We start from the raw sequence: 13,652 nt of genomic DNA on the forward strand, positions 1-13,652 counted from the left end.
TTCAGGGAGGAGCTAGAAATCAGTCAAAATTTAAACTTTGAATATTCTGATCCTAGGGCACCAGGGTGAGAGCTTAATGAACCAAAAGTCTTAGCCCCTCCTCATTAAAAGCAAGGCTCTTCCAGGCCTGAATATGTACCTCAATAGGGTCTCATGGTAGAGAAGGGAGAGGGTTAAGTGTCCCAGCCCCTTGGGCCCAGTGATTTCTTAAGGTTAGATTTAAATAATCTGCACACAATAAAATAGCCAGAATCCTTGAAAATATTACCAACCACATGTATCTGCTTCCCTTTGAGATATTCTAAAAAGTGAAAAAATTTTAAATTATAATTTCTTAAGCTTTGTAAATTTTCTGAGTTTTATTTGGAATTTTGAAGAAGATGGCTTTAGAGAACTGCTTGATTAAAATAAAAGATGGGTGAATGATGGGAGGTTGAGACAGGATTTCCTACATGGTTCACTGGTGGCTTCAACAAGCTAGGAGGAAATAAGGCAGGTCCCAGGAATATTAGATTGACCATTTATAGTGAGAATATGGTTGGGCACAGTCAAGAGAAGTACAAGTTGGTCAACCATGGACCAGTTGTGTTCAGCAGAATTGGAATGAATAACCATCTTCATGAGATTCCAGACATCTTTTTTATAGAGATCTGAGTCTTGGAGTCAGGAAGACTCATCTTCCTGAGTTCAAATCTGGCATCAGACACGTAGTACCTAGGTTACCCTGGGCAAGTCACTTCACTCTGTTTGCCTCAGTTTCCTCATCTGTAAAATTATCTGGAAAAGGAAATGGCAAACCACTCCAGTGTCTCTGCTGAGAAAACCCCAAATGGGGTCACAAAAAGTTGGGCACAAAATGAAATTACTAAACGTTTCAACCTCAAAAGGGCATTATAAGATAATGTACATCAAAACAGTGTAGTGTCTTTATAAACCTTAAAAGTGGTATGTAAACATCTGGAGACTAGAAGGACTGAATGACTTACCCAAGGTCATACCCAAGGCAGTAAATGGCAAAGAAAGTGACTTTCTAGCATACTTGGATTTGCCAGAGCTTGTGAGAACCTAGAGACTATGATAAGGCATAATCAAGCACTCAGGTAATTAATTGATCTACAAACACCAATTATGTACTAGGTGCTATGATAGGGGCTAATTATACAAAGACAAGAAACAGTCTTTGCCATGGGTAAGGTAATAGTACCTAATGGAAGGTCTCATGTATTGTGCTAAGCTTCAAAGGAAACGAAGGATCCTAAAAGTCATTCCAGGGATGAGGAGACAGCGAGGGTAAAGAAAGGAGGAAGGAGATGAAGCATTGTGTGTGAAGAACTTTAAAAAAGGAAATATTCTACCTTGAAAAAAAATAATATTAATAAAGGAAAAAAAAGTATGGAAAGAAGTCTTGGGAAAACCAACCAACTACAACCCAGAGTCCCAAGGAATACTAAAGAAGAAAATCCAATTTCTCCTAATATATTTGCCAAATGATGATAAAATTTGAACTAAGATTTCTTAAAAGCTGCCCAAATGATGACAAAGATATAACCCTAGTCTCAAAAGACACATTGTGATAACCCTGCTCTGCCATCAAACTCAGGGTCTTGATAAGAGGAGCTAGCTTTCCTGAAGTGACTCCAGAATCAACAAGGGAGGTTTCAGGGATCTGTTTAGACATTCAACATGGCTGTTGCTGCAAACCTAGATTTCAGAATGCAAGAAAGAAAAGGTTCGAGCAGGCTATCAATTCCATACAGTCACTATGGACACAGAGATCATTCAAAATGACTGTAGTACTAAAGCTCCGCACACTTCTTTGAAAATCTTATTCTAGGTATATAACTATATAAAGGTGATTAGATGTAAACATAAGTTTAATAAAACAGCAATAAAATGGAAAAAAATGAAAAACATTAGACATACTTCATCCATCCATAATGTAACTCTGCAACAAACTCACCTATCCAGAATCCATCCAAGAATCAAGAAGGAAGCAAAGATCTTTGAGTAGCATCTATACATGCATTTGTACTCCTAAGACAGTGCCTTGGGCTATATTTACTCTTATTTCCCACATAATTCTAACTCACTTTTGCATAGTTTTGCAAATTACTTTCCACCAACCCCATAAGGAGATAATATAAATATTACCTTGCTTTACAGATGCTGCAACTAAGGCTCACAGAGTTTGTCACTTAGCAAAGCTTATTTAGCTAATAAATGCTGCAGGCAGGACTCAAGCTCATATGTGAAGACTACATGTCCAGTGTTCTCACCTCTATACCAAATCAGAATACAGAAAATGAGAAGGTGGACATGGATCACAGTAACACTGACAGAAAAGTGACTTCGAGGGGGAATAATTTAATATTACCCATTAGAACTAAAAAATCACAATGGTCTTGGGCCATTTGGCATAAGGACAAATAGCTCTCCAAGGCTCAATTAGCCCAGAAGGCATCACTCTTCTATCACAGGTAAATAAATAGTCAAAAGGCTTACTATCCTAAAATCAAAGCTGAAATGGAAGAATGCACTTACATCACACTTAACACCTTTACAATATCGGTCTTAACACAAACTTTTGGGATTGTAAAATGTACCATAACCTATTTGGCAAATATGCTGATAAAAAGCCCCTACAATATTAATGAAGCAATGGACCCCATCACCCTAAGGTAGTAATGGAAAGATTAATACTTTCTTGTCAAAGAGGAGGAAGGGTACTGATAACCATTTTCAGAGGACATGAAACAGGTTGAAAACCTGCTTTGATAATTTTGAAATAAGCAGACATCTCTTCAGTGCACACAAGTAAAGAGTGGCCATAAGTACATCCCAATGGATTTGTCAGATGTTAAGTGAAAGTCGTTTACTTCTGGACAGAATTTATGAAACAGCCAAGGTCCAAAGGTGGAATCAGATGGTCCCCAAAGGGAGTCATCCACATGAACTCAATATAATAGAGGTTTTCAACCCCACTCCCAATTAATATAATCACGTAGGGCACAAATAGCTCCATTGAATCCATCAAAATTGTCCACTAGGTCTGATTAATGCCTTAAGCAATTTGAGAGGAATAAAGTGCTTTGATCATTGGATAAAGACAGATGATGCCACACAGGAGATGCTTTGTGATGAGCTGAAAGAAACAGACACACCTCTAAATCTATGTTTAAAACAGCAACCAGTTCAATTTAATGCTGGAAGAACTAGTGTATGAATCCCAGGATGGCAGTCAGTTCTCAAGTCCATCTTCCATCAACCAACAATATATTGACAAAGAGGAATTGAACAGTTGGTTAAGTCATCTATATTTGTTTAAAGAAATAGAGAGCTTTGTGATGAGAACTTAAGTACCAAGTCATCAATAGCCAATAAACATTTGTTAAATGCCTACCACGTGACAGGCTTTATGCTAAGTGTTAGAAACACAAAGACAGTCCCTGCTTTCAAGGAGCTCACAGTCTCAGGAGGGAGACAACAATAAGCTATATACAGGATAAACTGGAAATCATAAAAACTCTAGAAAAGTGCTGGAATTAAGGGAGATCAAGAAAGGTTTCCTATAGAAGGCAGGATTTTAAGCTAGGACTCGGAGGAAGCTAGAAAATTCATTGGAAATTATAGGCAGGTTATTCTTAGGGAACTGACTTATTGATTAATGCAGATTATCCAAAGATACAGTGAGTCACTTCAATAGCACATTAAAAACCACTCAAATTCACCCTCTTCTGAATACCTAGCAAAAATAACCTGATGCCTAGACTTAAATGACAGAAACTCCATTTTTATTAATTAATAGATAATTCACACAACAACAATAAAAAATGGTGATAACAACAACACAGACCTCACTTGTCTTGGAGCCCTCTGCATATCAATTGTCCTGGAACTGGACCATTTATCATGGGCAGAATTGTGACTCACAAAGATTCGGATACAACATTCATCCATAAAAATAAGAAAAAAATTGTTTTGATAGATGTTGTCATAACCCATACTCATAATATCTTACTATATGTAATGAAGACCTTTTAAAATATAAAGAAGATATCAAAATCATATGGGAAAAGGCCATGGTATATATCATACACATCATACTCTCTGTCACTGGAATTTTCCCCTAAAACACTTTCACTGAGTCTAGAGAAGATGAGTTTATATCTCAATATTTTTATTCATCTACAAAAAGCATTCATTTTAATCACCTGCACCACAGTCCAGAAAACATGAAACATAAAGGAGCTACAGTTAAGAAATCGACATTAACTAGGACTATTTCTGCATCAATTCTATTGAGCATAAAGATGAGAACGAATTATTAATTACAATAATACCATGAAATACTGAATCAAATATGTTCCGAGTTAACACAAAACATTTAGATGAAAACTTTCCATAAAACATTCATTGTTATATCAGTGGTAGGAAACAATCTGCTCATTTACTACATTATTTGTAATTTAACAGTTAAGACAAAAATCAGAGTCTGCGAGATAATGCACTTAATGGAGATGCTATTTTAAAATGATGTTCTTACTGATTGAAACTCAGCCAATTTTACAAATCAAAGCTTCATATATGCAAGCTTATTTCAGGTGCTGGGTATATTTAACCGTCTATTTAAATTATCCAGCTTCCTAGATCTATGTTAAATAAAAATACCACATGTCAACCCTTCTCAGCAGAAGTCAGAATAATTGGGATTGAACATTAGAAGAATCATTCCAAATTAAAGAGTGTACAATAATAATACCTTTGATCAGTGTACAATAGAATACGTCAACATTTTTATTCTCTAAATTATGAAGCTAGTTTAAGAAGTTCAGCCTTTTTCCCCCCTTTCAAACCAAGGATAAATCCATGGAAATTAATATTTTTAAAACAATGTGACAAATACATTAATTTTTAAAAACTTATTCAAAGCTAATAAAAGGATAAAACATAAGTAAGGTCCTTTCATCTTGGGCTTTATTTTATTTTTTTTAAGAAAGAAGGTTGACTTTTTTCTTTGTTACTGGTCGCCTACACCTATCATTGGAAAAAAAAAAGATAAATTTTGGTTAAGCTTTTTTGTAATTTACAGTCTGAAAGATTGAAAGCCAAATAATTTCAAAATCACCTCTGAGTTAAATAATCCTTTATATATGTTCTACCTGAGGACCTTTCTCTTTTCATGTGAAATGAAATGTTATCATCAATTTTCTTTTTATAATGCTCAATGAGATAACTGGCATTTTCCCTGAATGGATTTGTTCATTTGGCAATTGTAAGGATAAAAATGCATTTGCTACAGTATATGTGGTTTTCAGGGCAAATACCTGAAGTTTACAATTGCTTCTTTTCAAATGGAATTATTTTCCAGGCTAAATTAGATATTGGGAACTAATTCTGAATTAAGCTAAAATCTACTACATTTCCAGTTATTTTCATCTGATCCACTATTTTAACTATTTTATTATGATGATAGCATATACAGAGCTGAGGTTAACCATATCCAAAATGCTCGTGTCATATACTAAGGTAAGGGGAGGAAGTCTTGAATGTAAGCTGGGGCACTTTATCACTCCCTTTATTTTCTTCCCCTTTCTCATTTTGCTTCATACTTCTTTCCTCTTCTTTCTTTTTTCCTTCCTTCTATGCTTATGCCTTATGACTGCCAGTGATATTATTAATAACATCACCCTCTGGGACTCCTAGGTACTAAAGCTAAGAACTTTCCCCCCCTAATTTATATTGTTTAAAATAAACAAGGACAATAAGACCTGTAGTATTATACAAACTTTTCATTAAACAATTTTAATGGAAAAATAGCTTATTTCCCTATTTAACAAGATTTTATGACTGTTTTTATATCTTAAAAAAGAAAAATACATAAAAAGTCTCATAGTGAATAAGGGAATGCAGTGGATGTTCCTTTTTCCATTTCCATAAATTTAAAAATGGAAAAGAATTCTTATGTCACTTAGGTTAACCCCCTCATCTTACAGATGAGGAAACTGAGGACAGTTTGGGAACTTGCCCAAGGTCACAAAGGAAGTGGCAAAGATGTAATTTAAATCTGTGTCTTCTCATTGCAAATTTAGGGCTTCTTTTCCTTCATCACGCAACCTCTCTACACAGAAATATGTAATCACCATACCTTTTGTCATTTCCCTGCCAAGTCTGAATCCCAGAGAAAAAGGCCCTTGTCGGTGCTAGCACTATAATCCTTTGGTAGTTAGCAGAACCATCCTTAAGTGTCACAAATGGGGCCGTATGGATTCTACTTGAGATGACCAGGAAGAGAAATTCTGATCAGGCTTAAAAATGAAAAAAAAAGTTACCTGATTCTAGAGAGAAGGGACTTGAGCTAAACCTCCTGTTTTCATGGATCTTGAGGGCCCTTTAGCATTGCTTAATATGCATATGGAAAAATACAGACCTGATTATTAATAACAATAAAACTTTAAAGAGTGATTTGCATAAGATGTTTTTCTCATGTCTAACTACTGTCTCAAGAATGACTGCCATTAATCAAATGGACATGCTCTATCTTCAAATTACTGTTGACAATTCCATGCTTTTTTTTTTAATCAGGAATAAGAGAACAGTTACCATTTTCTTCGCAGGGAAGAGTCATGAACCCAGAAGCAATAAACACAAATGAACACGATTTTGTGGAGCTGTAAGTATTTATCCTCATATCATGAAAGGAAAACATATCATGGTTGTAACTCATATCTGATCTAAGGCTTATGTTCTTCACTTATCCCTTGAAATAGTTCTGGGTTCAAGCCATCATGCGAATGATCAGTTAATCTTGTCAAAGAATGCTTTTGTATATTTGCCATCATGGTCTTCTTGATGTCCTTGTGGTTACTATATCGGTATGGAAAATAAAACCATGTATTGTACACATAAAAAGGGAGCTATCACTACCACACTTGCCATTTTAGAGATGAGGAAATTAAGGCTCAGACAGGTCAAATGACTCACCCACAGTCAGCCAACTAAGTCACATAAAACTGATAGAGAATGAAATTCCCCTGACTCTAGATCCAGTCCCATTTTCATTATACCATACTGCCATTCCTTAGCAGTAGATTTTAGATTGTTACAAACAACTTCCATATGTTAACACACATAATATGAGATTTTGGTCATCCCTTAATTATTCATTTTAGTTATTTTCTCAACTATGTTCAGAGATGAGTTTTTTCTCTTATTTCAAATCATTTTTTTAACTCTGTGTTCGTTTAGTACAATCTCTTGCAAACACCAGACAATTAAATACTTGCTGAATTTAATTAAATTGAATTTAGGACATCCTAGACCCCCAGAATCTAGCAATACATTGCAGGCTTTAAAAATATATATATGTTTCACTGATGTCTCTAAATTAGTCCTTTCATTCTGCCACTCACGCAGGGAAAAAATGTTCTTGTAACAAATAAAAACAATTAAATGAAAATACCTAATACAGGGCCTGCATCTGACAGTGTAGTCCTTGCCTCTCTTCCAGATGAAGATGTTTTTCATTATCCATTCTCAGCATCCTTAACTATTTTTTCAAATAAGCCAGAAATTAAGTAATCATAGATCTAGGACTTGAAAGCAATTTAGAAGTCACCTAATCCAATCCATAAGGGCAATCAGAAGGCACAGCTGACAGATTGTTGGGCCTGGAGTCAGGAGGACTCATCTTCCTGAGTTCAAAGTTGGCCTCAGACACTTACTAGCTGTGTGACCCTGGGCAAATCACTTGACCCTGTTTGCCTCAGTTTCCTCATCTGTCAAATGAGCTGAAGAAGAAGACAAACCACTCCAGTATCTCTGCCAAGATAGTCTCAAATGGTGTCACAGAGAGTCAGATGTGACTGAACAACAACAACAATCCATTTTAGAAATGAAGAGAAATTAGATGACCACTTGCCCAAGGTCACAGACAAAATGGGGAAGAGGCGGGATTCAAGTTTGGAGCCATGCCACGCTGCTTCCTAAAGTATTTCACAACAGAGTAAAGGGGGCTATGCGCTTAACCACATACTCCATGTTAAAGGCAGAAAAACTTTGTGCTTTTGTTTTCATGCAAAGTTGAATTAATGTGGTACAAATATAAAAATGCTAAGCAAAGGGTTTTTTTTCTGGAAGAACTTTTAGGGATTTTTCTGAAAAAAATTTGATAAAACCACGGGCGGCCAGGTAGCACAGCGAGTAAGAGCACCAGCTCCAGTGTCAGACTGACCTGAAGATCGAATCCCGCGCTCAGACACTTAGCACCCACCCAGAAACACCTGGCCGTGTAACCTTGAGCAAGTTACTTAACCCCAATTGCTTAGGGGCTGCCAGGTGGCTCAGCGAGTAAGAGCACCGGCTCCAGTGTTGGGATGACCTGGGGATCGAATCCCGGGCTCAGACCCAGAAATAATAACTGGCCGTGTAACCTTGAGCAAGTTACTTAACCTCGATTGCTAAAAAAAAAAAAGAAAAAAAATTTGATAAAACCTGTACTGAAACAATGATTAAGACTCCCAGTCTTGCTAGAATTTGATATAGAGCAGATGTTTTTACTAGTTTTCCTTTTCTTTAGAAAATAAATCAATAAATATTTCTGATAACTTCAATAAAAATAAATGAATAAAGCTGGCTTAAGCTTTATTATAAAATAGCTATTTCCAACACTGATGTTAAAAATGGAGTTTTTAGGTCCTAAGACAAGGAGGCCTCAGTATAAATTTAATCTCCTGGCTCCAGGGCTTTGTCATTGTTCTGTCCATTTAGTTACATCTGACTCTTTGTGAGACCTTTGGAGTTTTCATGACAAAAATACTGGAACTGTTTTCCATTTCCTTCTCCAGCTCATTTCACAGATGAGGAAAGTGAGGCGAATGGGGTTAAGTGACTTGCCCAGGATCACATAACAAGTAAGTGTCTGAGGCCAGATTTGAGGACAGGAGGATCAGCTTTCCTGACTTCAGGCCTGGATGAGGTATATAGCCCAGTGATGTCAAACTGAAATAAAAATGAGGTCCACTAATCAGTACATAAGGATCCCTGCAGGCTGAAGATTGACTCAGTTTTAATAAGTAACATTATTGGAGCAGTGAGGTAGTACAATGGATAGACCACCAGCCCTAGAATCAGGAAGACCCAAGTTCAAATCTGACCTCATATACCTTGGGTGAGTCACTTAACCCCAACTGCCTCCAAAAAAAAGTAGTATTACATATGCTTTTATTTTTATTTTTATGTTATTTTTAGTGCTGTATTTTTATTTATTGTGTTAAATATTACAATCACATACCAGAGTATTATGGGACACATATTTGATACCTACAGTAGGTTCTCTCAATGACTAAATTTCTAAGAGACTAATTTCAGATCACTTATAGCAAATAGATACTTAGGAGATACTCTTTGTCACAGATGGCATTTCTTTAGCTGAGGGAAATCTAGAAGATGGTACCTATAAATGCTCCTTAGGGAGGAAAAAAGCAATGAAGCTGGAGGTAGGAGAAGCCTCTGAGGAAGCATCCTGTAGTAACTTCAGCCTGGCAAAATGATGAGGGTGCTAAATTTGGAGGCAGGAACACGTAGATTCAAATCCTACCAGAGGTGCCTACTCATTGTGTGACCCCAAGCAAGTCCGTTAACTGAGGTCTATCAACCTCAGTTTCCTCTGAGCCTGGGCTGCCATCTCTAAAACTTTGCACTTTTACTTTTTTGAGGGCTTCCAAACCATTTAATCACTAGCCCTATGAAACCAGTGGTAGCATGTATTTTATTCCCATTTTATGAATAATGTCACTGATTTGCTGAGGCTCACGCAGCAAATTGGTGGGAGGGCTGAGGCTTGACCCCCAGTCTCTAGTGGGGCTCCTAGGGCAGTGCAAAGGGGGCCAACCATCAGAAAAACCACCTCTTTACTTTTATTCCAGGGCTGCTTTTAATCAGTTCAAATACATTTTCAATCTTTTTCTGCTTCCCATGTAGTCAGGAGCCCTACAAACCTAGCTCCATGGTTTTTAATGGCACCCTAGGGTTCCAACAGCACACCCACAGCTTGCTTCATTATCAGGACTTGAAGGCATCTCACTGACATCCCAGGTGGTCATTTCAAGAAAAAAAAAATACAACTGCTAAACAGTGAAATAAATAGGATCAGTATATTGGTTTCACTACCAGACTTTTAAGAAGACACTGTATGCAGTACAACATTGGAGATGAGATAGGAAATCAGAAGGAATTTGCAGCTTCAATAAGAATGCAGTATTTACTCTCTGTATCACCTAAAAGTCAATACAGAAAGAGAAAATGAAGAACTGAAAACCTGATAGATTTTAAGGAAAAATATTGGCTCCAAGTTGGAGGTTCCTTCATTGAGACACATGAGACCCAGGAACAGTGGAAATGGTCAGCTTTCCCACAGAGAACATTGTTTTTGAAAACAATCAGATCTGTCCCCTGAAAGTCTTTATAAACCAAGACCACACAAATGAACTGATGTTTCCCGATGACCCATGCCTACTTAAAGAAGAAATGATTTCAAAAAGGCACCGAGCATCAATATCCACAAAACAACTCACCTCTGCTCATTAACTGAACAAAAGCTTAACAGTCAATCGGCTGCTGCCTTTGTACGCTTTTGGTTTCACGGGCTACTAGTAATCCCCCAGCTCCCCTCTTTTCGGCAGACACTTGAGTGTATCATGTAATTTGAGTCATGCCAGGATTTTTGAGCACAGAATGCAGGTATTACAGACAAAACATATATATTCCAAAAATTTAATTTCAGGAAGAAATGCTAGGTACACACTAATTTAATTGACTATGTAAATAAGCTTAAGCATGCTTAAGAAAATTCAATACACTTTGCACTGCCCTCTGCAAATATGCAAATATACTAGGTGAAGCAGCCTGCCGAATTTAAAAGAAAATCATGAAGAAGGAGAAGCTTTGGAAAACAGTTCTGGACTAAGGAAGGCAGAAACTGATTTTCTCTGACTTTGCCAGTACCTGGAACAGTTACACAACCATCCACTGCACAAAGGATTTCCAGAACCAACATTAAGCTGGGTGAGCTCTTTGTGACACCTAGGATGTCAGGTTATCATGAAGGAGAAGTTTTCTTTTCTTGACATATCCTTCTGTCTAGCAGCCCTGAAGTCAAGAAGTCAGTGAGAGCTTTTGTATTTCACATTCACGAAAGGGGAGAACTGATGGGATCTCTTGCAATCTGAAAACTATTCACATCGATGCATCTGCTTGCTTACATGAAGGTGGCCTGCTGGTCTCTCCTGAATCCAATAGAGTTGGTGACTTTGCAAATCTTTACTCCATTTTCTGCAGTTCGTTTCAATCAAAAAGTCTACAAACTATTTACTAGTTTCCAGGCCAAAAATGTGTTATTTCTCCCTGAATCTTCAGAAAGGAAACAAATATTTTTCAATCAGTTCATATTTCAGATGTGTTTTCATAATAAGGATGACTGAAATACTTTGTGTGGCAGGAGTTAAATCACATAGATAATTGTGCTATGAGAAGGTTAAACATGGTGGTGCAGTGAGTAAAGCGCCGGCCTGGAGTCAGGAGGGCCTGAGTTCGGTTCCAGCCTCAGACACTTAACACCCACACAAAAAACCTAGCCATGTAACCTTGGGCAAGTTACTTAACCCCAATTGCCCTCCAAAAAAAAAAGAGAAGGTTAAACATGTATGCCATAATACATTCATTTGAGTTCTCTTTCTTTCATCATTCTTTAACAATAGCATACATAGTCATCTATAACAGGGATTTCTACCTTGGGGGTAGAAAAAGAAATAAATGTTTATCAGTACTATTTTACTGACATTTGCTAGATTTTCTTGTGCTGCTAATAGTATCATGGCAACGTAGATTTAGAGAAGGACCTCAGAGGGCATCTAGTCTTGTCCTACAGAGCTGCTAGTACAAAGATACCAGTCCTTGTCCTCTCATATTTACTGGGACATAAAAATCCAGGGTAGAGTATACAGAGCTTGCACTCAAGGATTGTACTTACTATGTGTAAAGTACTGTGTCAAGTCCTGCGGTTACCCCTCTTGGAGCTCACATTCTCATGGGGGGAGATAACAAATATGAAAGGTTTCAGCTGCTAGTAATATGGAAAGGTCCTATGGTCATTAGGGTAGAGAGGTCAAGCAGATTTCAATACATCTTCTTCAATGCTATTTCCAATGACAAAAAAAAAATTATTAGTTGCTAATGTTTAGCCATCTGACAGTGCCAAGGACTTTAAGCAAGAATCCAAATGAATTCCAAAAATTTCTAGGGAATTATGTTAAAAGGATCTATAAGGAATGCCACTAAATTAAAAAAAAAATTGTCAGTCAACTCCAAAAAGCTCATGATGGAAAATGCTACCCATATTCAGAGAATTACAGCGATTGAAGGTAGATCAAAGGATAATATTTGTTCTTTCCCTCTTTGTTTTGTTTCTTCTTTTTTGTGGTCCATACCTTTGGTTGTAATTCTTCTTTGTAACATGACTAATGTGAAAATATGTTTAAGATGAATATATATGTAGAGCCTACATCAGATTACATGCTGTCTTGGGGTGTGGGGAGGAAGGGAGAGGGAGAAAATTTAGAACTCAAAAGTTTGTGGAACTGAATGTTGTAAAGTAAAAATAAATAAATAAATAAATGATTTTGGGGAAAATTTCCAGTTATTGTAGGTTACAGATTTGGAACTGGAAGGATCCTCAGAGATTATTCAATGAAACCTCCTTAATTTAAAGATAAGGAAACTAAGATCCAGGGAGGGTAAAGAAATGTTCTAAGGATACAAAGTAAGTAAGCAACAGAGCTGGGATTCAAACCCAAGTCTCTTGACAACAAAGTTATCAATCTTTCTACAACTTCTGAGTGCCTGAGGCAGCATTCGAATTTAGATCTTCTCTATTGACAAGTCCAGAGAATCTATCCACTATATTACCTACCTGCCTACTTACATCCACTACGTCCAGGTTACGTTCAACTATTCCACTGAAAACAGTATTTGCTCACCTTCATTTTGAAAAAGCTCACAAGGGACCTTTATTGTTGGGCTTACAAATCTCAAATATGTTTTTAGGTCTAAGAGCAGATGAAAATGAGCTACTTTTGTTGCTTAGAACTTCTTTTATTTTGGACTCTTCCCCATTAAATTTTTTTTATTAAAACTTAATTGAAGATTATTTTACAAAAAAGTGTGTGGAATCCTAATGAGAATATGCAAAACAACCAAGTGTGTGAGAACAATGGAACCACTGAACTGAATAGAAAAAAAATTAAACATAATAAACCATAATAATAAAGCAGTAACTATTTGGAAACTCAAGAAAGTTGACCAGACTCTAAGCAGCCCATTTTGTCTCCTGAAAATTGCCTGGCCTAATAGCTATTTCTAAAAGCAGGAACAAATTTGTTACAGGAACTAAGGAGGTTTCCTATATCTTGAGGCCCGGCTAGGTTCCCATAACTAGGCTTAGAGTGACACAAACCAATATGAGCTCAGTAGAATATAAGGAAAGAATTATACAAATAAGAAACATAAATACCTTCTCCATCTATCTCTTACAAGTACATTTCTCAGTGGTGCCATCATTCAAGAAGGTAAATTATCTGCTGAATAGGAGACCCACAGAG

At 36.8% G+C, this 13,652-nt stretch overlaps 1 protein-coding gene across 1 annotated transcript in view; it reads right to left on the reverse strand.

Moving 5' to 3' along the window:
• The window catches only part of TENM3 (teneurin transmembrane protein 3), a 3,497,142-nt gene that overhangs the window by 723,336 nt on the left and 2,760,154 nt on the right, over positions 1 to 13,652 (reverse strand). The gene's annotated exons all lie outside the window — the stretch shown is intronic.

The sequence above is a fragment of the Petaurus breviceps genome, unplaced genomic scaffold (genome assembly GCF_028583685.1).
Source record: "Petaurus breviceps papuanus isolate PSGF00001 unplaced genomic scaffold, PetGlider_PUasm1.0 126, whole genome shotgun sequence".
Lineage (NCBI taxonomy): Eukaryota > Metazoa > Chordata > Mammalia > Diprotodontia > Petauridae > Petaurus > Petaurus breviceps.